The 8,792-nt window shown below is 29.6% G+C and overlaps 1 protein-coding gene across 2 annotated transcripts in view; it reads left to right on the top strand.

Moving 5' to 3' along the window:
* The window catches only part of LOC118183119 (teneurin-a-like), a 1,514,249-nt gene that overhangs the window by 747,460 nt on the left and 757,997 nt on the right, over window positions 1–8,792 (top strand). The window lies entirely within an intron of this gene.

Below are 8,792 nucleotides of genomic sequence, written 5' to 3'. Positions count from 1 at the left end.
TTATATTGTAAAGTATATATGTAATTTTGAGCCAAATTGATCAGGAGTATGATGTACAGCCGTTAATTATTGTGTGATTATTTACGAGAAGACAAGTTCTATTATCAGGCTAATCTTTCATAGAATGAAAAGCAGTAAATTACTCAGATCATCAACTTAAGGACTTATTAGCCCTCTGAAAAATTATAAATTATAAATTTAATTGTAAACATAAATTCATTACGACACAGTTGAGTAATTTTTATTATTTTGCGACATCTAAGATCTTTCATTTATTACTCACGCAGCCTGATAAATTGTCAATGATACTGTAATTAGTTGTTCCGTGGAATCTTTACTTTATTTTTCAAATTAGAGCATTAACTAAGCTGAGAATACATGTAATTTTGAATTTGATAATACTATTTTCTCTGTATTTCCTTGCCGTCCCGACGATGTGTAAAAATGGATCGTTTTGTCTTGTTTTTAACCAAAGTTATAAAACTGCTTTTATGTACAATCATAAATTATCATTCATAACTTGTAATTGCATATCAATATCATGATGCCATGGTAAACAAAGAGTTGAATTGTTCTATTACTACTGATATATGCAGTATTAGAAGAACCATAAAATGAGGCAGCTTAATGAATGGAATAAGGAGAACTCTTGTATTTATTACAGGAAGCTTTCCTTATGTCTATGCTGTGTAATTAAGTGCGTGTGCTTTGGCCACGTGCTGTTAATAAACAGTATGCGGCCATAGCAGAGTCAAGTTTATGCTAAATTGGGATACAAAATTATGTTACCGAATGTGATAAATTATATGGTAAAATGTGTTCATCTCTAATAAGTGTGCCTAAGTTTTTACATGTGTTCTGTTGCGTAAGAATGATAAGTACTATACTTTTAAAAAACTAGTTCTTTTTTTTTCTTTGTTGTAACTAATGCCATTCCGTTTTTTAATCTTAGTGCCCCCTATTTAACGAAAGCAAATTTTATCTGCCTCATATTAATTTAAATTTGAGATTTAAAAGAAATATACTTATTAACAGCTTAGATCTTTATTACAACTTTTATTGATATCTCTAGCTAGGGCAGTGCATAATGCATTTAACTCGTGTGTTTTATAGTACAAATAACTGAACAATTTCAGAAATATTTACATCAATGTTGCATTCAAGATTGCACACCTCTAATAATGAGTTTTCAGTTGAGCTTATTTTTTAGAATAAGATCATGAAGAGGTTGAATAAGAAATTTCATAATTTTAAAGTTTACTGAAAATTAACAATCGCGTATGTTTATTATTGTTACATTAATTCAATGAAACAGCCTAACAAAACTAAAAATATATAAATCTAATTTCTGAAAAAGTTCAATACACCTGAATTCGTAAATTATAACAGATGCGAAAAGCATTACTAAACTTCTCATTATTCATCTTCACGACCAGTTTCTGAGTTATTAGTCTCAAAATTTCTTAACAGAAATAAATGAAATAAATTTCAACATAATAATAATTAGCATTCTCAATCTATGAAGCGATACTACCAATTTCATTTAACATATTTGAATCTTGACTTGATTCTAGCGCGATTGCAGTATTCCCCCCTCAGATAAATTTCACCCACTTTTTAGCTCTAGGTTGTGAAAATTAAAAAAAATTCGTTTAATTCTCTTCTTTCTCTGTTGTATGTAGTTTTTCCCTCTGGCTAGTTTATTGGTAAATTGTATTATTTTATTTATACCCTGGATTATTTTTATTTTTAATCAGTATATCAAATTTACATTCGAATTTTTGTATTATTATTTCACCCATTTTATTATTTTTTGCACTTTTTATTTGGAACATATTTAGCCCAAATTCTTCGTTAAGCTACCCGAAATTTTCATACTTAAGGTACTTGCCAAACATGTGATTTCGCCTAAATACTAAATTTAGCATCTTTCCTGTTTCTCAAAATAATAAAGTTTTTAACTTAGGATTCCATTTTAAACTGCTTTACGATCGTTGCCATTCTCGGCTTCAAAACAAAGAATAGTTGAATAAAACATTTTGATATTTTCCAATATCTTCAAATACTGAGCTAGTTTTGTGTGTGTTTACCGCTTATAAGTTTGTGAATGAGCATGACAAAAGAACCCCCCTTCCCTAAAAAAAGGCTAACAGCTTTTATCCTTTTTTACAACTTCTAACGGAAACACATTTATAGGCGAAGATATCCGTATTTTCTCTGGATACCATCATCACTTGGACATTCAAAATATAAATAGTAAACGAATATTACAAAAAAGTATGCCAATGCTCAACACTCTGTAAACATACACATTGATTAACTGAGTGCGACCACGCCACACACATTTTTTTTCCTCTTCATCTTTTTTAATATAAGATTACTTAACCTGAAATTTGGTTACAACGCTTAATGTTTACCTGGTGGCGGGAAAAACAAACTCAGCATAATATGTAAGAGACGTAATAACAACAATACATATACCTGTATAGGGCGTTTTTTTAACGTTTTGTGTGTTACCATTATTTATTAAATATCATGTTCTTCGCACTTAAACCATAAATTTCAATTCAATAGCAATGTCGCAAAATAATTTTAAAATGAGCCTATCTTTAGAATTTCTGATACACAGTTCCGCGCGCTAAAGATAAAAAGTTTTTTTTTTTTTTTTTTTTTTTTTCCCGTAGATTGTTGCCATTGCTCGTTTTCAAATCGTTGAATTTGTTACTCAAAAATTCGTTAAAGATTTACAAAATATGAAATTGATAATAAAACAAATTCCAAATTTCAAATTTGGGCTTCCACATGCCTATATTCGCAGTAGGATTACGTCATTCAAAATTATGCCATTGGTTTATCACAATGCGAGAAATATACATACATTTATGCAGCTTTTTCATTATCAATTTCTTAAAATATAATGCAGGACTCTAACATTTGGTGGCAACAGTTTGAAAAGTGAAACGGACATTTATAGTGATTCAACGCAAAATGGCCAAACGAAAATAATAGTCCTTCAGGGACCAAGCCCCTTTGGACTAATAAGCTTGGTAAACCAAGTGATAAAATAATAATAATATTGGTAATAAGGTAATAAAAGAATACTTTCTCACAGAATTATTGTTTAGTGAAAAAAATAGAAATGGACAGCTATTTTCATATGTTATATATCTTCTATTGCCTTTTCTTAGATTAATGAATTAAGAATTTCATTTACCATCTAAAATTGACGTTTGTTGCTCCAATATGTTTAGAACTTTTCAGAAAGAGACTGTGAATGGAATTTCACACAAATCGTAAAAGGAACAGGAATACAAATCTGAAATTCGCTAACTTTTCCAAGTTGCAGTCAAAGTACATAAGGATAATATTAAAAAATATTGCAGTTGGTACATAAATGGGATAGATTTGCGTTTAGATTAAAATGCAAAAGATCCAATTTCTGTTTTTCAAGATTTATAATTGAGATACGTAGAAGCAGTTGGAAATCAGTGAAAGCAGATATAAATGACTCAAAAGATAATCAAAAGATAATATGTTTCTTTTGAAGAGTTATATTGATACGAGGATTTTGAAGAGTATATATCCATTATGAGTACCAATTTTCCATTATTTATTCTGATTATTTGCGATATCATATTTCTATGCAACATATGGTAAAAAGTTTTATAAAAGGGTTTTTTGAAAATTGTGTGAATATTTGAAACACAATTCTCAAAGACAATATCCGCTACCAAAATTCTCACAAAGTATAGTGTTTTTAAATAAATGCAATACCTGAAAAACATAAATTACGAGGGAATCAAAGACTGTTGCCATTCATTTGGTTAATTTTTAAATTATAATTGGCTAAAAATGGATATTTTAATGTAAAAGTGTGATTGAAAAAAATGCCAAATTTTGAAATTAGATTTAGCAAAATAAAAATAGTAGTATCTTTAATGGAACATTTTAAAAATTTTAAACTATTCAGATATTAAAATATGTCTTTAAAAATAAGAGAAATCTATTTTGTATTTCTACCGAGTCATATTCTTCTCAGTATCGAATTTTAGTATTATTCTGTATTTTATTTAAATAAGAGAGATTTTTAAAAGTTAAAGATATATTTTTGAAATCAGACAAATCGCACTGTTTTTAAGCGAAGTAGCTTTTGACTTTATAAATGCTCATTTGCTTATTTTATTTGTAATAAATTATCTGAAATAAAAAATAATTATTATTTTTAAATATAAAAATGCTTTTTTAAATTATTTGTTTTCATATACATTAAATACGTAGCAATATATGAATTTTAAATAAATATAAAATTTGCTTAAATCATGATAATTAAGTAAAAGTTGTAGGGTTTAGATTTATTTTAACTAACATTTATTTTAAGTTTAAACTATCTTTGCTGTCAAGCCTTACTTTCCCCTGGAATTGCCAATGCCAGAGCATGTAAATTTTAGTAGAACGCGCAAAGTATTCAAATTGTCAGCGGAAGTAATCTGAGTTAAATAGAAGGGAAACGAGTTCGAAAGTGTGCTTTCTTGCTTCACGAACGTGGAGTTGGCTAGTTAGAAATTGAAGAACCACGCGTTTCGGCCTGTGTTCTTGCCTCAGTAGATAGTTAAATCTTTCAACGTAATATTCAGAAGTTTGCTGAATTGTCAGCGGTATCTTAGAACGCGGTTAGGTTAGTTACGTTTAGAGAGCCTCGTAGTTAGTCACTTATTATTTCTTTTTAGTTTCTTATTTTTATTTTACCTCCAGGTAGGCGTAGTTTGTGAGCGTCAAGAACGTCTGTAATTTTTAAAGTTGAATAAAAAGGGATTTAAACCCTTCTCAAGACTTTGTATACTTTCCAGTTCATAGCAGTCACCACTATTGTTGCGTGCAGTTTGGGAGCGCGATGGGTTTCCATACTAAGTTGAAATGCATTATATCCATGATCGTATGAAAATAAAATGAGTGCAGTTCTGATATACATTTCTATGTTATTACTCTAAGAACAACATGGAGGGAAAAAGGTTTAAAACGCAGTCCTCCCCCGATTGTTTTTAGTTTATGCTCGGAAAAGTTGTCTTTTACGAACGTTAATAATTTTACAAAATTTATGGCTGGCAAGATGGTCTGTGTTTTGGGCTGCTGATTTGACCTTAAAAATTCATACTTATGTAAGCTACCAACCTACGTAATTGCTGATTCAAATTGCTAATTATGCAATGTAGTTATTAGTTGGTTTCCTCTTTTTAAGTAAAAATTACCCTGAACTCTGTACAGTATGGCTGCATAGAGAGTTCAGATTATTGCATTACCGAATTTCAATAATAATAAAATAATAAAAATAATAAATAAACAATGAAAAATCTGAAAGCTTTCAGATTTTATATTACGCCCAAAGGAGCTCTTTTTAACTTTTTGTGTGTTACCTTTATTTATTAAATATTATGTTCTTCGCACTTACGCTATATAAGGTTCAATTCAAAAGCAAAATCACAAAATATTTTAAAATAGCGTATCTTTAGAATTTCTGATAGACAGTCTCGCGCGCTGGAGATAAAAATGTTTTATTCTGAGCAGTGTCACTACTGCTCGCTTTCAGATCGTTGAGACTGTTACTTAAGATTTACAAAATACGAAATAAAGAATATGAAATAAACCGAAAAATAAAAAAATGAAAAGTAAAAATTCGAAATTTAACATTCGGACTTTCAGGTGCTATGTTAGGGTGGAAGACTACGTTTTTCTAAAATTCGTTTGCTGTAGGTACCGTCGTATTTTCGCTATGCGAAGAACATACATACTATATAGATGCAGTTTTTTCATTATTTAATTTCTTTAAAATTGATGCAGGGATAAAAAATTTGATGGCAACAATTTGAAAAGTGATACAGCCGTTTGTAGCGGACCACACAAAATCCAGTTTCGAGATTTACAGGACATTCGGCTAACGCCTTTTTGGGGTTATAAAAATAATAGCCATTGCAATAAGAACAAAACTTACTCAAATTTCAAATGTACTGAAAAACTTACCAAACGTACTTAGAAAGAAAATATCAAAAGATTCTGATTTGAGTTTTCGATCAACGCTTTTTCCCCACCAAGAAGAAAATTTTCTATTTGATTTACTATGCTTAACATAGAGTCATTTAAAGTTTATAATACACTTTCTGATGATTTTCAAACTGTGCCATATATATCAAGGATGGATATAATTTTTTTTTAAATATTCTTCGGCAAAGCATACACAAAACAAAGAAACATTATACAGGCTTTTGTACTAAGCAAGACTTAAAAATGTTAGATTATACTATTACACTGATACGAAAAGAATTATAGTTAATAAAATTATAGATCGGAAGTAATTATAGTTAGCGTCTTAATGAAATATGACCACCAGTAGCAGAACGCTAAAGCCGTTGAACACTGGTAATTTGACTTGAGTTTGACTGCAGGCGAATGGATGTTGCATGAACGTTTTCATGGTTTTCTCATGAGTAACGTGGATACGAATTAGTATCCCTTAGAAAGTTGTTCACAGAAGGTTTTCCTCCATTTAGGTAGATAGACTTAGCATGCGTTGTCGTAATTAAATAAATGAAATTAAGCCCTAATGAAATCGTTAAATTTGTGCATAATTTGATAGTGAATAAAAATGTAAGCAAATGAAAGGGAATGCTCAAGATTTTTATGAAACTTAAAATGAGAAACCGTACATGTATTGTAAATCCTGTTTTGTGTTTAATAATACTATGCTTTATAATAAGGATGCTACCAAAAGTGGATTATACTGTTTAATTTTAATTTAACCAACTTTAAACACTATTTAAAGCAGATAGTTTACAGGCTGTTAACGATACAATTTTAAACGAAATACCCTTATATGCGGTCAGGTCGTAAATTTAGAACCCCTTTTTTCACAGGGGGGCTGAAAAGTAGGGAGTAATCTTGCTCGGGGTCTTGGGGGTCGTTTAAACATCTAACTTCTCTACATTCAGTTTTATACAGAGGAAAATACAAATTGAATTCTTCGAATGAATGCAATTTTGTACAATGAAAATGTATTACTTAATGATAAACTGTAAGATAAATAATATCTTTTTTTAAAGCCATAGGTATAGAAAGACAGATATTTGTTACACGAATGAATTTGTAGTAAATATTGAGTTTTTCATTTCGAATGCTATGTTCCATGTATGCGAAGTAACTGAGTATGTGAGATAATAGTCATAACCGAATGGCTTTCAACCTTTTCACGGCTAAGGACTGTTTCTCAATTACATTGTGGTCGCTGCTTTTTGGTTAATTTTCTAATGACATATAAACAATAGTTGTTTTTATTTGAGACTTAGAATAAAATAACGCAAACTATAATGCAGAAAATTCTTAAGAAGGAAGTTAAATAATACTGAAAGATACATTATTGATGCACTTTTGTGTTTTATATGTAGTAGTATTAACTACTACTATAATCCTTAAATGGAATCCTTAAATTATATATATTTATGTATAGGTATATATAAATGGAATCAAATATAGAACAAGGTATAAAATATCTTTATTATACAATGTTCATTACCATACGTATATTTACGTAATATCAATATAAATGGTTAGTTAGGTTTCGTACATATATAATTTATTTTTATATTTTGTATTTTTTGTATTAGATTCAGTATTGTATACGTATCTGAAGTTTAATTTGTTCTCTTTTTGGGTTACGACTTTAAGTGAGAAAGAATTGTTAGGGCCTTCATAGGGATTACATTATATACAATCAGTTAGGATCCTACTTTTCCTTTCTTTTAATCATTATATATATTGAAATATTACTTGAAATATTGTAAAATATAGCAGTTTTTAAGCTACTTATATCTATTGTTTGGTCTGGTTTCTTTGATTATAGCAAAGCATTCGACTGTTATTTGCCTAAGGGTAAGGGTGCCTCGTGGAGAACTTTCTAAGCAAAACTGACTCTTATGCACGTTACACGCGGGGAAAACCTCGAAAACGCCAATACAGCCATCCCCGTCGATCCGGATTCGAACCCCGGATCGACCTGCCAGGTTTTACAGCTCAGCCGCTAGTGAGCTACACACACACACATCCACACATATACATTAAATAGTATTTACAAGTCGTTTATAAAGTATAATTGAGTGCAATTTAATCATAAAGAGAAAATATTCTACGGAATTACTTCATTTCGTAGACTTTCTGCTAAGCTTCACCATATTTCTTAAAGAGAATCTCAATGCTAGTTCCATTTCCAAGCTGTTTATGTACCTTATTTTTCATGCTTTGAATTATATTTAGAAAATTATTTCACTTGGTTATAGCTGAAAATGCAGTTTTTTTATTGAAGAATTTAAGAGTAAGAAGAGAGTTATGCCCTTTTCTAATTATTCTTGAAACATTTAAATTTAAAAAAAAAAAAAAAGCGCACATTAATACGGATCACTGAACTAAAGTGCTCGATACAGGACAGATTAATTAGCTACTAAATTTTGATTTTCATTGAGTAAAAATGAATTTATCTGCATTCTATAAGAAAGTAAATATTCAAAAAATGTTTTTTTTTCCTATTCTCGCAGTCATAATATTTTTCTTAAATATTCAGCTAATTCATATTCAAATATTCCAATCCATTAGAATTAATAATAAATCGATACAGTAAATAAATAATTAAAATCAATTAAATGGAATTTAATTGATTTTAATTGGCATTTTCCCTCTGATAAACCCCTCTTTAGAGTTTAATAGCAGTCGATCAGCTTTTGTTGGGGTTCATTTTTCTTTATGGTATGCTT

Source organism: Stegodyphus dumicola, chromosome 7 (assembly GCF_044657685.1).
Source record: "Stegodyphus dumicola isolate Sdum_Otavi_A_Nest chromosome 7, ASM4465768v1".
In the NCBI taxonomy this organism is placed as follows: domain Eukaryota; kingdom Metazoa; phylum Arthropoda; class Arachnida; order Araneae; family Eresidae; genus Stegodyphus; species Stegodyphus dumicola.
Note: the sequence above shows the minus strand (reverse complement) of the source record. Positions and strands in the feature narration are given on the sequence as shown.